Source organism: Chiloscyllium punctatum, chromosome 31, assembly GCF_047496795.1.
Source record: "Chiloscyllium punctatum isolate Juve2018m chromosome 31, sChiPun1.3, whole genome shotgun sequence".
NCBI classification, from domain to species: domain Eukaryota; kingdom Metazoa; phylum Chordata; class Chondrichthyes; order Orectolobiformes; family Hemiscylliidae; genus Chiloscyllium; species Chiloscyllium punctatum.
The window spans coordinates 28,622,651-28,641,256 of NC_092769.1; positions in this window are offsets into that span (position 1 = coordinate 28,622,651).

Below are 18,606 nucleotides of genomic sequence, written 5' to 3' on the forward strand. Positions count from 1 at the left end.
TGTGGGTTCAGTCTGTTTTTTTTTTACCTGGGTGGGTTACATTGACAGAGTGGGGTCAGTCTGGTCTTCCCTGGGTGGGTTACAATGACAGAGTGGGGTCAGTCTGCTCTTCGCTGGTTGTGATTCATTGACTGACTGGGGTCAGATTGATCTTCCCTGGCTGTGTTACATTGACAGAGTGGGGTCTGTCTATTCTTCCCTGGGTGTGTTACTTTGATAGAGTGTGGTCAATCTGCTCTTACCTGGGTGTATTACATTGACAGATTGCGGTCAGTCTGCTCTTCCCTGGGTATGTTACATTGACAGAGTGGGGTCAGTCTGATCTTCCCTGGGAGTGTTACATTGACAGAGTGGGGTCAGTCTGATCTTCCCTGGGTGTGATACAATGACAGTGTGAGGTCAGTCTGCTCTTCCCTGGGTGTGTTACATTGATAGAGTGAGGTCAGTCTGATCTTCCCTGGGTGTGTTACATTGACAGTGTGGGGTCAGTCTGGTCTTCGCTGGGTGGGTTACAATGACAGAGTGGGTCAGTCTGCTCTTCCCTGGGTGTGTTACATTGACAGAGTGGGGTCAGTCTGTTCTTCCCTGTGTGGGTTACATTGACAGAGTTGGGTCAGTCTGCTCTTCCCTGGGTATGTTACATTGACAGAGTGGGGTCAGTCTGATCTTCCCTGGGTGTGTTACATTGACAGAGTGGGGTCAGTCTGATCTTCCCTGGGTGTGATACAATGACAGTGTGAAGTCAGTCTGCTCTTCCCTGGGTGTGTTACGTTGACAGAGTGGGGTCAGTCTGCTCTTCCCTGGGTGTGTTACATTGACAGATTGCGCTCAGTCTGCTCTTCCCTGGGTATGTTACGTTCATAGAGTGGGGTCAATCTGATCTTCTCTGGGTGTGTTATATTGACAGAGTGGGTTCAGTCTCTTCTTCCCTGGGTGTATTACATTAACAGAGTGAGGTCAGTCTGCTATTCAGTGGGTGTGTTACATTGACAGAGTGGGGTCAGTCTGCTCTTCCATGGGTGTGTTACACTGCCAGAGTGGGGTCAGTCTGCTCTTCACTGGGTGTGGTACATTGACAGAGTGGGGTCAGTCTGCTGTTCCCTGGGTCTGGTATATTGACAGTGTGTGGTCAGTCTGCTCTTCCCTGGGTGTGTTACATTGTCAGAGTGGGGTCAATCTGCTCTTCACTGGGTGTTTTAAATTGATAGAGTGGGGTCAGTCTGCTCTTCCCTGGGTGGGTTATATTGACTGAATGGGGTCTGTCTGCTCTTTCCTGGGTGTGTTACATTGACAGAGTGTGGTCAGTCTGCTCTTCCCTGGGCGTGTTACATTGACAGAGTGGGGTCAGTCTGACCTTCACTGGGTGTGATGCAATGACAGTGTGAGGTCAGTCTGCTCTTCCCTGGGTGTGTTACATTGACAGAGTGGGGTCAGTCTGCTCTTCCCTGGGTGTGTTACATTGATAGTGTGGGGTCAGTCTGTTCTTCCCTGGGTGGGTTACATTGACAGAGTGGGGTCAGTCTGGTCTTCCCTGGGTGGGTTACAATGACAGAGTGGGTCAGTCTGCTCTTCCATGGGTGTGTTACATTGACAGAGTGGGGTCAGTCTGTTCTTCCCTGGGTGGGTTACATTGACAGAGTGGGGTCAGTCTGGTCTTCCCTGGTTGTGTTACATTGACAGAGGGGGGTCAGTCTGGTCTTCCCTCGGTGTGTTACACTGACAGAGTGGGGTCAGTCTGCTCTTCCCTGGGTGTGTTACATTGACAGTGTGGGGTCAGTCTGGTCTTCCCTGTTTGTGTTACATTGACAGAGTGGGGTCAGTCTGGTCTACCCTGGGTTGGTTACATTGACAGAGTGGGGTCAGTCTGGTCTTCCCTGGTTGTGTTACATTGACAGAGTGGGGTCAGTCTGCTCCTCCCTGAGTGTGTTACACTGACAGAGTGGGGTCAGTCTGCTCTTCCCTGGGTGTGTTACATTGACATTGTGGGGTCAGTCTGGTCTTCCCTGGGTGTGTTACATTGACAGAGTGGGGTCAGTCTGGTCTTCCCTGGGTGTGTTACATTGACAGATTTCAGTCAGTCTGCTCTTCCCTGTGTGTGTTACATTGACAGAGTGGGGTCAGTCTGCTCTTCCCTGGGTGTGTTACACTGACAGAGTGGGGTCAGAGTGTTCTTCCCTGAGTGTGTTACATTGACAGAGTGAGGTCAGTCTGCTATTCACTGGGCGTGGTAATTGACCGAGTGAGGTCAGTGTGCTCTTCCCTGGGTGTGTTACATTGACAGTGTGGGTTCAGTCTGTTTTTTTTTACCTGGGTGGGTTACATTGAGAGTGTGGGGTCAGTCTGGTCTTCCCTGGGTCGGATACAATGACAGAGTGGGGTCAGTCTGCTCTTCGCTGTTTGTGATTCATTGACTGCGTGTGGTCAGTGTGTTCTTCCCTGGGTGTGTTACATTGACAGAGTGAGGTCAGTCTGATCTTCCCTGGGTGGGTTACATTGACAGAGTGGGGTCAGTCTGGTCTTTCCTGGGTGTGTTACATTGACAGATTGCAGTCAGTCTGCTCTTCCCTGGGTGTGTTACATTGACAGAGTGGGGTCAGTCTGCTCTTCCCTGGGTGTGTTACACTGACAGAGTGGGGTCAGTCTGTTCTTCCCTGAGTGTGTTACATTGACAGAGTGAGGTCAGTCTGCTATTCACTGGGTGTGGTAATTGACCGAGTGAGGTCAGTGTGCTCTTCCCTGGGTGTGTTACTATGACAGTGTGGGTTCAGTCTGTTTTTTTTTACCTGGGTGGGTTACATTGACTGAGTGGGGTCAGTCTGGTCTTCCCTGGGTGGGTTACAATGACAGAGTGGGGTCAGTCTGCTCTTCGCTGGTTGTGATTCATTGACTGACTGGGGTCAGTGTGTTCTTCCCTGGGTGTGTTACATTGACAGAGTGAGGTCAGTCTGATCTTCCCTGGGTGGGTTACATTGACAGAGTGGGGTCAGTCTGGTCTTCCCTGGGTGGGTTACAATGACAGTGTGGGGTCAGTCTGCTCTTCCCTGGGTGTGTTACATTGACAGTGTGATGTCAGTCTGCTCTTCTCTGGTTCTGTTACATTGACAGAGTGGGGTCAGTCTGATCTTCCCTGGCTGTGTTACATTGACAGTTTGGGGTCTGTCTATTCTTCTCTAAGTGTGTTACATTGACAGAGTGAGGTCAGTCTGCTATTCACTGGGTGTGTAAATTGACCGAGTGAGGTCAGTGTGCTCTTCCCTGGGTGTGTTACTTTGATAGAGTGGGGTCAGTCTGATCTTCCCTGGGTGTGTTACATTGACAGAGTGTGGTCAGTCTGCTCTTCCCTGGGCGTGTTACATTGACAGAGTGGGGTCAGTCTGACCTTCACTGGGTGTGATACAATGACAGTGTGAGGTCAGTCTGCTCTTCCCTGGGTGTGTTACATTGACATAGTGGGGTCAGTCTGATCTTCCCTGGGTGTGATACAATGACAGTGTGAGGTCAGTCTGCTCTTCCCTGGGTGTGTTACATTGACATAGTGGGGTCAGTCTGCCCTTTCCTGGGTGTGTTACATTGACAGATTGCGCTCAGTCTGCTCTTCCCTGGGTATGTCACGTTCATAGAGTGGGGTCAATCTGATCTTCTCTGGGTGTGTTATATTGACAGAGTGGGTTCAGTCTCTTCTTCCCTGGGTGTATTACATTGACAGAGTGTGGTCAGTCTGCTCTTACCTGGGTGTGTTACATTGACAGATTGCGGTCAGTCTGCTATTCCCTGGGTATGTTACATTGACAGAGTGGGGTCAGTCTGCTCTTCCCTGGGTCTGGTACATTGACAGTGTGTGGTCAGTCTGCTCTTCCCTGGGCGTGTTACATTGACAGAGTGGGGTCAGTCTGATCTTCCCTGGGTGTGATGCAATGACAGTGTGAGGTCAGTCTGCTCTTCCCTGGGAGTGTTACATTGACAGAGTGGGGTCAGTCTGCTCTTCCCTGGGTGTGTTACATTGATAGTGTGGGGTCAGTCTTTTCTTCCCTGGGTGGGTTACATTGACAGAGTGGGGTCAGTCTGGTCTTCCCTGGGTGGGCTACAATGACAGAGTGGGTCAGTCTGCTCTTCCCTGGGTGTGTTACATTGACAGAGTGGGGTCAGTCTGTTCTTCCCTGGGTGGGTTACATTGACATAGTGGGGTCAGTCTGGTCTTCCCTGGTTGTGTTACATTGACAGAGGGGGGTCAGTCTGGTCTTCCCTGGGTGTGTTACACTGACAGAGTGGGGTCAGTCTGCTCTTCCCTGGGTGTGTTACATTGACAGTGTGGGGTCAGTCTGGTCTTCCCTGTTTGTGTTACATTGACAGAGTGGGGTCAGTCTGGTCTACCCTGGGTTGGTTACATTGACAGAGTGGGGTCAGTCTGGTCTTCCCTGGTTGTGTTACATTGACAGAGTGGGGTCAGTCTGCTCCTCCCTGAGTGTGTTACACTGACAGAGTGGGGTCAGTCTGCTCTTCCCTGGGTGTCTTACATTGACATTGTGGGGTCAGTCTGGTCTTCCCTGGGTGTGTTACATTGACAGAGTGGGGTCAGTCTGGTCTTCCCTGGGTGTGTTACATTGACAGATTGCAGTCAGTCTGCTCTTCCCTGGGTGTGTTACATTGACAGAGTGGGGTCAGTCTGCTCTTCCCTGGGTGTGTTACACTGACAGAGTGGGGTCAGAGTGTTCTTCCCTGAGTGTGTTACATTGACAGAGTGAGGTCAGTCTGCTATTCACTGGGCGTGGTAATTGACCGAGTGAGGTCAGTGTGCTCTTCCCTGGGTGTGTTACATTGACAGTGTGGGTTCAGTCTGTTTTTTTTTACCTGGGTGGGTTACATTGAGAGTGTGGGGTCAGTCTGGTCTTCCCTGGGTCGGATACAATGACAGAGTGGGGTCAGTCTGCTCTTCGCTGTTTGTGATTCATTGACTGCGTGTGGTCAGTGTGTTCTTCCCTGGGTGTGTTACATTGACAGAGTGAGGTCAGTCTGATCTTCCCTGGGTGGGTTACATTGACAGAGTGGGGTCAGTCTGGTCTTTCCTGGGTGTGTTACATTGACAGATTGCAGTCAGTCTGCTCTTCCCTGGGTGTGTTACATTGACAGAGTGGGGTCAGTCTGCTCTTCCCTGGGTGTGTTACACTGACAGAGTGGGGTCAGTCTGTTCTTCCCTGAGTGTGTTACATTGACAGAGTGAGGTCAGTCTGCTATTCACTGGGTGTGGTAATTGACCGAGTGAGGTCAGTGTGCTCTTCCCTGGGTGTGTTACTATGACAGTGTGGGTTCAGTCTGTTTTTTTTTACCTGGGTGGGTTACATTGACTGAGTGGGGTCAGTCTGGTCTTCCCTGGGTGGGTTACAATGACAGAGTGGGGTCAGTCTGCTCTTCGCTGGTTGTGATTCATTGACTGACTGGGGTCAGTGTGTTCTTCCCTGGGTGTGTTACATTGACAGAGTGAGGTCAGTCTGATCTTCCCTGGGTGGGTTACATTGACAGAGTGGGGTCAGTCTGGTCTTCCCTGGGTTTGTTACAATGACAGTGTGGGGTCAGTCTGCTCTTCCCTGGGTGTGTTACATTGACAGTGTGATGTCAGTCTGCTCTTCTCTGGTTCTGTTACATTGACAGAGTGGGGTCAGTCTGATCTTCCCTGGCTGTGTTACATTGACAGTTTGGGGTCTGTCTATTCTTCTCTAAGTGTGTTACATTGACAGAGTGAGGTCAGTCTGCTATTCACTGGGTGTGTAAATTGACCGAGTGAGGTCAGTGTGCTCTTCCCTGGGTGTGTTACTTTGATAGAGTGGGGTCAGTCTGATCTTCCCTGGGTGTGTTACATTGACAGAGTGTGGTCAGTCTGCTCTTCCCTGGGCGTGTTACATTGACAGAGTGGGGTCAGTCTGACCTTCACTGGGTGTGATACAATGACAGTGTGAGGTCAGTCTGCTCTTCCCTGGGTGTGTTACATTGACATAGTGGGGTCAGTCTGATCTTCCCTGGGTGTGATACAATGACAGTGTGAGGTCAGTCTGCTCTTCCCTGGGTGTGTTACATTGACATAGTGGGGTCAGTCTGCCCTTTCCTGGGTGTGTTACATTGACAGATTGCGCTCAGTCTGCTCTTCCCTGGGTATGTCACGTTCATAGAGTGGGGTCAATCTGATCTTCTCTGGGTGTGTTATATTGACAGAGTGGGTTCAGTCTCTTCTTCCCTGGGTGTATTACATTGACAGAGTGTGGTCAGTCTGCTCTTACCTGGGTGTGTTACATTGACAGATTGCGGTCAGTCTGCTATTCCCTGGGTATGTTACATTGACAGAGTGGGGTCAGTCTGCTCTTCCCTGGGTCTGGTACATTGACAGTGTGTGGTCAGTCTGCTCTTCCCTGGGCGTGTTACATTGACAGAGTGGGGTCAGTCTGATCTTCCCTGGGTGTGATGCAATGACAGTGTGAGGTCAGTCTGCTCTTCCCTGGGAGTGTTACATTGACAGAGTGGGGTCAGTCTGCTCTTCCCTGGGTGTGTTACATTGATAGTGTGGGGTCAGTCTTTTCTTCCCTGGGTGGGTTACATTGACAGAGTGGGGTCAGTCTGGTCTTCCCTGGGTGGGTTACAATGACAGAGTGGGTCAGTCTGCTCTTCCCTGGGTGTGTTACATTGACAGAGTGGGGTCAGTCTGTTCTTCCCTGGGTGGGTTACATTGACATAGTGGGGTCAGTCTGGTCTTCCCTGGTTGTGTTACATTGACAGAGGGGGGTCAGTCTGGTCTTCCCTGGGTGTGTTACACTGACAGAGTGGGGTCAGTCTGCTCTTCCCTGGGTGTGTTACATTGACAGTGTGGGGTCAGTCTGGTCTTCCCTGTTTGTGTTACATTGACAGAGTGGGGTCAGTCTGGTCTACCCTGGGTTGGTTACATTGACAGAGTGGGGTCAGTCTGGTCTTCCCTGGTTGTGTTACATTGACAGAGTGGGGTCAGTCTGCTCTTCCCTGAGTGTGTTACACTGACAGAGTGGGTCAGTCTGCTCTTCCCTGGGTGTGTTACATTGACATTGTGGGGTCAGTCTGGTCTTCCCTGGGTGTGTTACATTGACAGAGTGGGGTCAGTCTGGTCTTCCCTGGGTGTGTTACATTGACAGATTGCAGTCAGTCTGCTCTTCCCTGGGTGTGTTACATTGACAGAGTGGGGTCAGTCTGCTCTTCCCTGGGTGTGTTACACTGACAGAGTGAGGTCAGTCTGCTATTCACTGGGCGTGGTAATTGACCGAGTGAGGTCAGTGTGCTCTTCCCTGGGTGTGTTACATTGACAGTGTGGGTTCAGTCTGTATTTTTTTTAACCTGGGTGGGTTACATTGAGAGTGTTGGGTCAGTCTGGTCTTCCCTGATTGGGTTACAATGACAGAGTGGGGTCAGTCTGCACTTCGCTGGTTGTGATTCATTGACTGAGTGTGGTCAGTGTGTTCTTCCCTGGGTGTGTTACATTGACAGAGTGAGGTCAGTCTGATCTTCCCTGGGTGGGTTACATTGACAGAGTAGGGTCAGTCTGGTCTTCCCTGGGTGTGTTACATTGACAGATTGCAGTCAGTCTGCTATTCCCTGGGTGTGTTACATTGACAGAGTGGGGTCAGTCTGCTCTTCCCTGGGTGTGTTACACTGACAGAGTGGGGTCAGTCTGTTCTTCCCTGAGTGTGTTACATTGACAGAGTGAGGTCAGTCTGCTATTCACTGGGTGTGGTAATTGACCGAGTGAGGTCAGTGTGCTCTTCCCTGGGTGTGTTACATTGACAGTGTGGGTTCAGTCTGTTTTTTTTTACCTGGGTGGGTTACATTGACAGAGTGGGGTCAGTCTGGTCTTCCCTGGGTGGGTTACAATGACAGAGTGGGATCAGTCTGCTCTTCGCTGGTTGTGATTCATTGACTGAGTGGGGTCAGTGTGTTCTTCCCTGGGTGTGTTACATTGACAGAGTGAGGTCAGTCTGATCTTCCCTGGGTGGGTTACATTGACAGAGTGGGGTCAGTCTGGTCTTCCCTGGGTGGGTTACAATGACAGTGTGGGGTCAGTCTGCACTTCCCTGGGTGTGTTACATTGACAGTGTGATGTCAGTCTGCTCTTCCCTGGGTCTGTTACATTGACAGAGTGGGGTCAGTCTGATCTTCCCTGGCTGTCTTACATTGACAGAGTGGGGTCAGTCTGCTCTTCCCTGGGTGTGTTACATTGACAGAGTGGGGTCTGTCTATTCTTCCCTGGGTGTGTTACTTTGACAGAGTGGAGTCAGTCTGTTCTTCCCTGAGTGTGTTACATTGACAGAGTGAGGTCAGTCTGCTATTCACTGGGTGTGGTAATTGACCGAGTGAGGTCAGTGTGCTCTTCCCTGGGTGTGTTACATTGACAGAGTGGGGTCTGTCTATTCTTCCCTGGGTGTGTTACTTTGATAGAGTGTGGTCAGTCGGCTCTTACCTGGGTGTGTTACATTGACAGAGTGGGGTCAGTCTGGTCTTCCCTGGGTGTGTTACATTGACAGATTGCGTTCAGTCTACTCTTCCCTGGGTATGTTACATTGACAGAGTGGGGTCAGTCTGATCTTCCCTGGGTGTGTTACACTGACAGAGTGGGGTCAGTCTGCTCTTCCCTGGGTGTGTTACATTGACATTGTGGGGTCAGTCTGGTCTTCCCTGGGTGTGTTACATTGATTGAGTGGGGTCAGTCTGGTCTTCCCTGGGTGTGTTACATTGACAGATTGCAGTCAGTCTGCTCTTCCCTGGGTGTGTTACATTGACAGAGTGGGGTCAGTCTGCTCTTCCCTGGGTGTGTTACACTGACAGAGTGGGGTCAGAGTGTTCTTCCCTGAGTGTGTTACATTGACAGAGTGAGGTCAGTCTGCTATTCACTGGGCGTGGTAATTGACCGAGTGAGGTCAGTGTGCTCTTCCCTGGGTGTGTTACATTGACAGTGTGGGTTCAGTCTGTTTTTTTTTACCTGGGTGGGTTACATTGAGAGTGTGGGGTCAGTCTGGTCTTCCCTGGGTGGGATACAATGACAGAGTGGGATCAGTCTGCTCTTCGCTGGTTGTGATTCATTGACTGCGTGTGGTCAGTGTGTTCTTCCCTGGGTGTTTTACATTGACAGAGTGAGGTCAGTCTGATCTTCCCTGGGTGGGTTAAATTGACAGAGTGGGGTCAGTCTGGTCTTCCCTGGGTGTGTTACATTGACAGATTGCAGTCAGTCTGCTCTTCCCTGGGTGTGGTACATTGACAGAGTGGGGTCAGTCTGCTCTTCCCTGGGTGTGTTACACTGACAGAGTGGGGTCAGTCTGTTCTTCCCTAAGTGTGTTACATTGACAGAGTGAGGTCAGTCTGCTATTCACTGGGTGTGGTAATTGACGAGTGAGGTCAGTGTGCTCTTCCCTGGGTGTGTTACATTGAAAGTGTGGGTTCAGTCTGTTTTTTTTACCTGGGTGGGTTACATTGACAGAGTGGGGTCAGTCTGGTCTTCCCTGGGTGGGTTACAATGACAGAGTGGGGTCAGTCTGCTCTTCGCTGGTTGTGATTCATTGACTGACTGGGGTCAGTGTGTTCTTCTCTGGGTGTGTTACATTGACAGAGTGAGGTCAGTCTGATCTTCCCTGGGTGTGTTACATTGACAGTGTGATGTCAGTCTGCTCTTCTCTGGGTCTGTTACATTGACAGAGTGGGGTCAGTCTGATCTTCCCTGGGTGTGTTACTTTGACAGAGTGGGGTCAGTCTGTTCTTCCCTGAGTGTGTTACATTGACAGAGTGAGGTCAGTCTGCTATTCACTGGGTGTGTAAATTGACCGAGTGAGGTCAGTGTGCTCTTCCCTGGGTGTGTTACTTTGATAGAGTGTGGTCAGTCTGCTCTTACCTGGGTGTGTTACATTGACAGATTGCGGTCAGTCTGCTCTTCCCTGGGTATGTTACATTGACAGAGTGGGGTCAGTCTGATCTTCCCTGGGTGTGTTACATTGACATAGTGGGGTCAGTCTGATCTTCCCTGGGTGTGATACAATGACAGTGTGAGGTCAGTCTGCTCTTCCCTGGGTGTGTTACATTGACATAGTGGGGTCAGTCTGCCCTTTCCTGGGTGTGTTACATTGACAGATTGCGCTCAGTCTGCTCTTCCCTGGGTATGTCACGTTCATAGAGTGGGGTCAATCTGATCTTCTCTGGGTGTGTTATATTGACAGAGTGGGTTCAGTCTCTTCTTCCCTGGGTGTATTACATTGACAGAGTGTGGTCAGTCTGCTCTTACCTGGGTGTGTTACATTGACAGATTGCGGTCAGTCTGCTATTCCCTGGGTATGTTACATTGACAGAGTGGGGTCAGTCTGCTCTTCCCTGGGTCTGTTACATTGACAGTGTGTGGTCAGTCTGCTCTTCCCTGGGCGTGTTACATTGACCGAGTGGGGTCAGTCTGATCTTCCCTGGGTGTGATGCAATGACAGTGTGAGGTCAGTCTGCTCTTCCCTGGGTGTGTTACATTGACAGAGTGGGGTCAGTCTGCTCTTCCCTGGGTGTGTTACATTGATAGTGTGGGGTCAGTCTTTTCTTCCCTGGGTGGGTTACATTGACAGAGTGGGGTCAGTCTGGTCTTCCCTGGGTGGGTTACAATGACAGAGTGGGTCAGTCTGCTCTTCCCTGGGTGTGTTACATTGACAGAGTGGGGTCAGTCTGTTCTTCCCTGGGTGGGTTACATTGACATCGTGGGGTCAGTCTGGTCTTCCCTGGTTGTGTTACATTGACAGAGGGGGGTCAGTCTGGTCTTCCCTGGGTGTGTTACACTGACAGAGTGGGGTCAGTCTGCTCTTCCCTGGGTGTGTTACATTGACAGTGTGGGGTCAGTCTGGTCTTCCCTGTTTGCGTTACATTGACAGAGTGGGGTCAGTCTGGTCTACCCTGGGTTGGTTACATTGACAGAGTGGGGTCAGTCTGGTCTTCCCTGGTTGTGTTACATTGACAGAGTGGGGTCAGTCTGCTCTTCCCTGAGTGTGTTACACTGACAGAGTGGGGTCAGTCTGCTCTTCCCTGGGTGTGTTACATTGACATTGTGGGGTCAGTCTGGTCTTCCCTGGGTGTGTTACATTGACAGAGTGGGGTCAGTCTGGTCTTCCCTGGGTGTGTTACATTGACAGATTGCAGTCAGTCTGCTCTTCCCTGGGTGTGTTACATTGACAGAGTGGGGTCAGTCTGCTCTTCCCTGCGTGTGTTACACTGACAGAGTGGGGTCAGTCTGTTCTTCCCTGAGTGTGTTACATTGACAGAGTGAGGTCAGTCTGTTATTCACTGGGCGTGGTAATTGACCGAGTGAGGTCAGTGTGCTCTTCCCTGGGTGTGTTACATTGACAGTGTGGGTTCAGTCTGTTTTTTTTTTAACCTGGGTGGGTTACATTGAGAGTGTTGGGTCAGTCTGGTCTTCCCTGGGTGGGTTACAATGACAGAGTGGGGTCAGTCTGCTCTTCGCTGGTTGTGATTCATTGACTGAGTGTGGTCAGTGTGTTCTTCCCTGGGTGTGTTACATTGACAGAGTGAGGTCAGTCTGATCTTCCCTGGGTGGGTTACATTGACAGAGTAGGGTCAGTCTGGTCTTCCCTGGGTGTGTTACATTGACAGATTGCAGTCAGTCTACTCTTCCCTGGGTGTGTTACATTGACAGAGTGGGGTCAGTCTGCTCTTCCCTGGGTGTGTTACACTGACAGAGTGGGGTCAGTCTGTTCTTCCCTGAGTGTGTTACATTGACAGAGTGAGGTCAGTCTGCTATTCACTGGGTGTGGTAATTGACCGAGTGAGGTCAGTGTGCTCTTCCCTGGGTGTGTTACATTGACAGTGTGGGTTCAGTCTGTTTTTTTTTACCTGGGTGGGTTACATTGACAGAGTGGGGTCAGTCTGGTCTTCCCTGGGTGGGTTACAATGACAGAGTGGGGTCAGTCTGCTCTTCGCTGGTTGTGATTCATTGACTGAGTGGGGTCAGTGTGTTCTTCCCTGGGTGTGTTACATTGACAGAGTGAGGTCAGTCTGATCTTCCCTGGGTGGGTTACATTGACAGAGTGGGGTCAGTCTGGTCTTCCCTGGGTGGGTTACAATGACAGTGTGGGGTCAGTCTGCACTTCCCTGGGTGTGTTCCATTGACAGTGTGATGTCAGTCTGCTCTTCCCTGGGTCTGTTACATTGACAGAGTGGGGTCAGTCTGATCTTCCCTGGGTGTGTTACTTTGACAGAGTGGGGTCAGTCTGTTCTTCCCTGAGTGTGTTACATTGTCAGAGTGAGGTCAGTCTGCTATTCACTGGGTGTGGTAATTGACCGAGTGAGGTCAGTGTGCTCTTCCCTGGGTGTGTTACTTTGATAGAGTGTGGTCAGTCTGCTCTTACCTGGGTGTGTTACATTGACAGATTGCGGTCAGTCTGCTCTTCCCTGGGTATGTTACATTGACAGAGTGGGGTCAGTCTGATCTTCCCTGGGTGTGTTACATTGACAGAGTCGGGTCAGTCTGATCTTCCCTGGGTGTGATACAATGACAGTGTGAGGTCAGTCTGCTCTTCCCTGGGTGTGTTACATTGACAGAGTGGGGTCAGTCTGCTCTTCCCTGGGTGTGTTACATTGACAGATTGCGCTCAGTCTGCTCTTCCCTTGGTATTTTACGTTCATAGAGTGGGGTCAATCTGATCTTCTCTGGGTGTGTTATATTGACAGAGTGGGTTCAGTCTCTTCTTCCCTGGGTGTATTACATTGACAGAGTGAGGTCAGTCTGCTATTCACTGGATGAGTTACATTGACAGAGTGGGGTCAGTCTGCTCTTCCATGGGTGTGTTACACTGCCAGAGTCGGGTCAGTCTGCTCTTCACTGGGTGTGGTACATTTACAGAGTGTGGTCAGTCTGCTGTTCCCTGGGTCTGGTACATTGACAGTGTGTGGTCAGTCTGCTCTTCCCTGGGTGTGTTACATTGACAGAGTGGGGTCAATCTGCTCTTCACTGGGTGTTTTACATTGACAGAGTGGGGTCAGTCTGCTCTTCCCTGGGTGGGTTACGTTGACTGAGTGGGGTCTGTCTGCTCTTTCCTGGGTGTGTTACATTGACAGAGTGTGGTCAGTCTGCTCTTCCCTGGGCGTGTTACATTGACAGAGTGGGGTCAGTCTGATCTTCCCTGGGTGTGATGCAATGACAGTGTGAGGTCAGTCTGCTCTTCCCTGGGTGTGTTACATTGACAGAGTGGGGTCAGTCTGCTCTTCCCTGGATGTGTTACATTGATAGTGTGGGGTCAGTCTGTTCTTCCCTGGGTGGGTTACATTGACAGAGTGGGGTCAGTCTGGTCTTCCCTGGGTGGTTTCAATGACAGTGTGGGGTCAGTCTGCTCTTCCCTGGGTGTGTTACATTGACAGTGTGATGTCAGTCTGCTCTTCTCTGGGTCTGTTACATTGACAGAGTGGGGTCAGTCTGATCTTCCCTGGGTGTGTTACTTTGACAGAGTGGGGTCAGTCTGTTCTTCCCTGAGTGTGTTACATTGACAGAGTGAGGTCAGTCTGCTATTCACTGGGTGTGTAAATTGACCGAGTGAGGTCAGTGGGCTCTTCCCTGGGTGTGTTACTTTGATAGAGTGTGGTCAGTCTGCTCTTACCTGGGTGTGTTACATTGACAGATTGCGGTCAGTCTGCTCTTCCCTGGGTATGTTACATTGACAGAGTGGGGTCAGTCTGATCTTCCCTGGGTGTGTTACATTGACAGAGTCGGGTCAGTCTGATCTTCCCTGGGTGTGATACAATGACAGTGTGAGGTCAGTCTGCTCTTCCCTGGGTGTGTTACATTGACATAGTGGGGTCAGTCTGCCCTTTCCTGGGTGTGTTACATTGACAGATTGCGCTCAGTCTGCTCTTCCCTGGGTATGTCACGTTCATAGAGTGGGGTCAATCTGATCTTCTCTGGGTGTGTTATATTGACAGAGTGGGTTCAGTCTCTTCTTCCCTGGGTGTATTACATTGACAGAGTGTGGTCAGTCTGCTCTTACCTGGGTGTGTTACATTGACAGATTGCGGTCAGTCTGCTATTCCCTGGGTATGTTACATTGACAGAGTGGGGTCAGTCTGCTCTTCCCTGGGTCTGTTACATTGACAGTGTGTGGTCAGTCTGCTCTTCCCTGGGCGTGTTACATTGACAGAGTGGGGTCAGTCTGATCTTCCCTGGGTGTGATGCAATGACAGTGTGAGGTCAGTCTGCTCTTCCCTGGGTGTGTTACATTGACAGAGTGGGGTCAGTCTGCTCTTCCCTGGGTGTGTTACATTGATAGTGTGGGGTCAGTCTTTTCTTCCCTGGGTGGGTTACATTGACAGAGTGGGGTCAGTCTGGTCTTCCCTGGGTGGGTTACAATGACAGAGTGGGTCAGTCTGCTCTTCCCTGGGTGTGTTACATTGACAGAGTGGGGTCAGTCTGTTCTTCCCTGGGTGGGTTACATTGACATCGTGGGGTCAGTCTGGTCTTCCCTGGTTGTGTTACATTGACAGAGGGGGGTCAGTCTGGTCTTCCCTGGGTGTGTTACACTGACAGAGTGGGGTCAGTCTGCTCTTCCCTGGGTGTGTTACATTGACAGTGTGGGGTCAGTCTGGTCTTCCCTGTTTGCGTTACATTGACAGAGTGGGGTCAGTCTGGTCTACCCTGGGTTGGTTACATTGACAGAGTGGGGTCAGTCTGGTCTTCCCTGGTTGTGTTACATTGACAGAGTGGGGTCAGTCTGCTCTTCCCTGAGTGTGTTACACTGACAGAGTGGGGTCAGTCTGCTCTTCCCTGGGTGTCTTACATTGACATTGTGGGGTCAGTCTGGTCTTCCCTGGGTGTGTTACATTGACAGAGTGGGGTCAGTCTGGTCTTCCCTGGGTGTGTTACATTGACAGATTGCAGTCAGTCTGCTCTTCCCTGGGTGTGTTACATTGACAGAGTGGGGTCAGTCTGCTCTTCCCTGGGTGTGTTACACTGACAGAGTGGGGTCAGTCTGTTCTTCCCTGAGTGTGTTACATTGACAGAGTGAGGTCAGTCTGCTATTCACTGGGCGTGGTAATTGACCGAGTGAGGTCAGTGTGCTCTTCCCTGGGTGTGTTACATTGACAGTGTGGGTTCAGTCTGTTTTTTTTTTAACCTGGGTGGGTTACATTGAGAGTGTTGGGTCAGTCTGGTCTTCCCTGGGTGGGTTACAATGACAGAGTGGGGTCAGTCTGCTCTTCGCTGGTTGTGATTCATTGACTGAGTGTGGTCAGTGTGTTCTTCCCTGGGTGTGTTACATTGACAGAGTGAGGTCAGTCTGATCTTCCCTGGGTGGGTTACATTGACAGAGTAGGGTCAGTCTGGTCTTCCCTGGGTGTGTTACATTGACAGATTGCAGTCAGTCTACTATTCCCTGGGTGTGTTACATTGACAGAGTGGGGTCAGTCTGCTCTTCCCTGGGTGTGTTACACTGACAGAGTGGGGTCAGTCTGTTCTTCCCTGAGTGTGTTACATTGACAGAGTGAGGTCAGTCTGCTATTCACTGGGTGTGGTAATTGACCGAGTGAGGTCAGTGTGCTCTTCCCTGGGTGTGTTACATTGACAGTGTGGGTTCAGTCTGTTTTTTTTTACCTGGGTGGGTTACATTGACAGAGTGGGGTCAGTCTGGTCTTCCCTGGGTGGGTTACAATGACAGAGTGGGGTCAGTCTGCTCTTCGCTGGTTGTGATTCATTGACTGAGTGGGGTCAGTGTGTTCTTCCCTGGGTGTGTTACATTGACAGAGTGAGGTCAGTCTGATCTTCCCTGGGTGGGTTACATTGACAGAGTGGGGTCAGTCTGGTCTTCCCTGGGTGGGTTACAATGACAGTGTGGGGTCAGTCTGCACTTCCCTGGGTGTGTTCCATTGACAGTGTGATGTCAGTCTGCTCTTCCCTGGGTCTGTTACATTGACAGAGTGGGGTCAGTCTGATCTTCCCTGGGTGTGTTACTTTGACAGAGTGGGGTCAGTCTGTTCTTCCCTGAGTGTGTTACATTGACAGAGTGAGGTCAGTCTGCTATTCACTGGGTGTGGTAATTGACCGAGTGAGGTCAGTGTGCTCTTCCCTGGGTGTGTTACTTTGATAGAGTGTGGTCAGTCTGCTCTTACCTGGGTGTGTTAAATTGACAGATTGCGGTCAGTCTGCTCTTCCCTGGGTATGTTACATTGACAGAGTGGGGTCAGTCTGATCTTCCCTGGGTGTGTTACATTGACAGAGTCGGGTCAGTCTGATCTTCCCTGGGTGTGATACAATGACAGTGTGAGGTCAGTCTGCTCTTCCCTGGGTGTGTTACATTGACAGAGTGGGGTCAGTCTGCTCTTCCCTGGGTGTGTTACATTGACAGATTGCGCTCAGTCTGCTCTTCCCTTGGTATTTTACGTTCATAGAGTGGGGTCAATCTGATCTTCTCTGGGTGTGTTATATTGACAGAGTGGGTTCAGTCTCTTCTTCCCTGGGTGTATTACATTGACAGAGTGAGGTCAGTCTGCTATTCACTGGATGAGTTACATTGACAGAGTGGGGTCAGTCTGCTCTTCCATGGGTGTGTTACACTGCCAGAGTCGGGTCAGTCTGCTCTTCACTGGGTGTGGTACATTGACAGAGTGTGGTCAGTCTGCTGTTCCCTGGGTCTGGTACATTGACAGTGTGTGGTCAGTCTGCTCTTCCCTGGGTGTGTTACATTGACAGAGTGGGGTCAATCTGCTCTTCACTGGGTGTTTTACATTGACAGAGTGGGGTCAGTCTGCTCTTCCCTGGGTGGGTTACGTTGACTGAGTGGGGTCTGTCTGCTCTTTCCTGGGTGTGTTACATTGACAGAGTGTGGTCAGTCTGCTCTTCCCTGGGCGTGTTACATTGACAGAGTGGGGTCAGTCTGATCTTCCCTGGGTGTGATGCAATGACAGTGTGAGGTCAGTCTGCTCTTCCCTGGGTGTGTTACATTGACAGAGTGGGGTCAGTCTGCTCTTCCCTGGATGTGTTACATTGATAGTGTGGGGTCAGTCTGTTCTTCCCTGGGTGGGTTACATTGACAGAGTGGGGTCAGTCTGGTCTTCCCTGGGTGGGTTACAATGACAGAGTGGGTCAGTCTGCTCTTCCCTGGGTGTGTTACATTGACAGAGTGGGGTCAGTCTGTTCTTCCCTGGGTGGGTTACATTGACAGTGTGGGGTCAGTCTGGTCTTCCCTGGTTGTGTTACATTGACAGAGGGGGGTCAGTCTGGTCTTCCATGGGTGTGTTACACTGACAGAGTGGGGTCAGTCTGCTCTTCCCTGGGTGTGTTACTTTGACAGTGTGGGGTCAGTCTGGTCTTCCCTGTTTGTGTTACATTGACAGAGTGGGGTCAGTCTGGTCTTCCCTGGGTTGGTTACATTGACAGAGTGGGGTCAGTCTGGTCTTCCCTGGTTGTGTTACATTGACAGAGTGGGGTCAGTCTGCTCTTCCCTGAGTGTGTTACACTGACAGAGTGGGGTCAGTCTGCTCTTCCCTGGGTGTGTTACATTGACATTGTGGGGTCAGTCTGGTCTTCCCTGGGTGTGTTACATTGACAGTGTGGGGTCAGTCTGTACTTCCCTGGGTGGGTTACATTGACAGAGTGGGGTCAGTCTGGTCTTCCCTGGGTGGGTTACAATGACAGAGTGGGTCAGTCTGCTCTTCCCTGGGTGTGTTACATTGACAGAGTGGGGTCAGTCTGTTCTTCCCTTTGTGGGTTACATTGACAGAGTTGGGTCAGTCTGGTCTTCCCTGGTTGTGTTACATTGACAGAGTGGGGTCAGTCTGCTCTTCCCTGGGTGTGTTACATTGACAGAGTGGGGTCAGTCTGCTCTTCCCTGGGTATGTAACATTGACAGTGTGGGATCAGTCTGGTCTTCCCTGGGCGTGTTACATTGACAGAGTGGGGTCAGTCTGATCTTCCCTGGGTGGGTTACATTGACATCGTGGGGTCAGTCTGGTCTTCCCTGGTTGTGTTACATTGACAGAGGGGGGTCAGTCTGGTCTTCCCTGGGTGTGTTACACTGACAGAGTGGGGTCAGTCTGCTCTTCCCTGGGTGTGTTACATTGACAGTGTGGGGTCAGTCTGGTCTTCCCTGTTTGCGTTACATTGACAGTGTGGGGTCAGTCTGGTCTACCCTGGGTTGGTTACATTGACAGAGTGGGGTCAGTCTGGTCTTCCCTGGTTGTGTTACATTGACAGAGTGGGGTCAGTCTGCTCTTCCCTGAGTGTGTTACACTGACAGAGTGGGGTCAGTCTGCTCTTCCCTGGGTGTGTTACATTGACATTGTGGGGTCAGTCTGGTCTTCCCTGTTTGTGTTACATTGACAGAGTGGGGTCAGTCTGGTCTTCCCTGGGTGTGTTACATTGACAGATTGCAGTCAGTCTGCTCTTCCCTGGGTGTGTTACATTGACAGAGTGGGGTCAGTCTGCTCTTCCCTGGGTGTGTTACACTGACAGAGTGGGGTCAGTCTGTTCTTCCCTGAGTGTGTTACATTGACAGAGTGAGGTCAGTCTGCTATTCACTGGGCGTGGTAATTGACCGAGTGAGGTCAGTGTGCTCTTCCCTGGGTGTGTTACATTGACAGTGT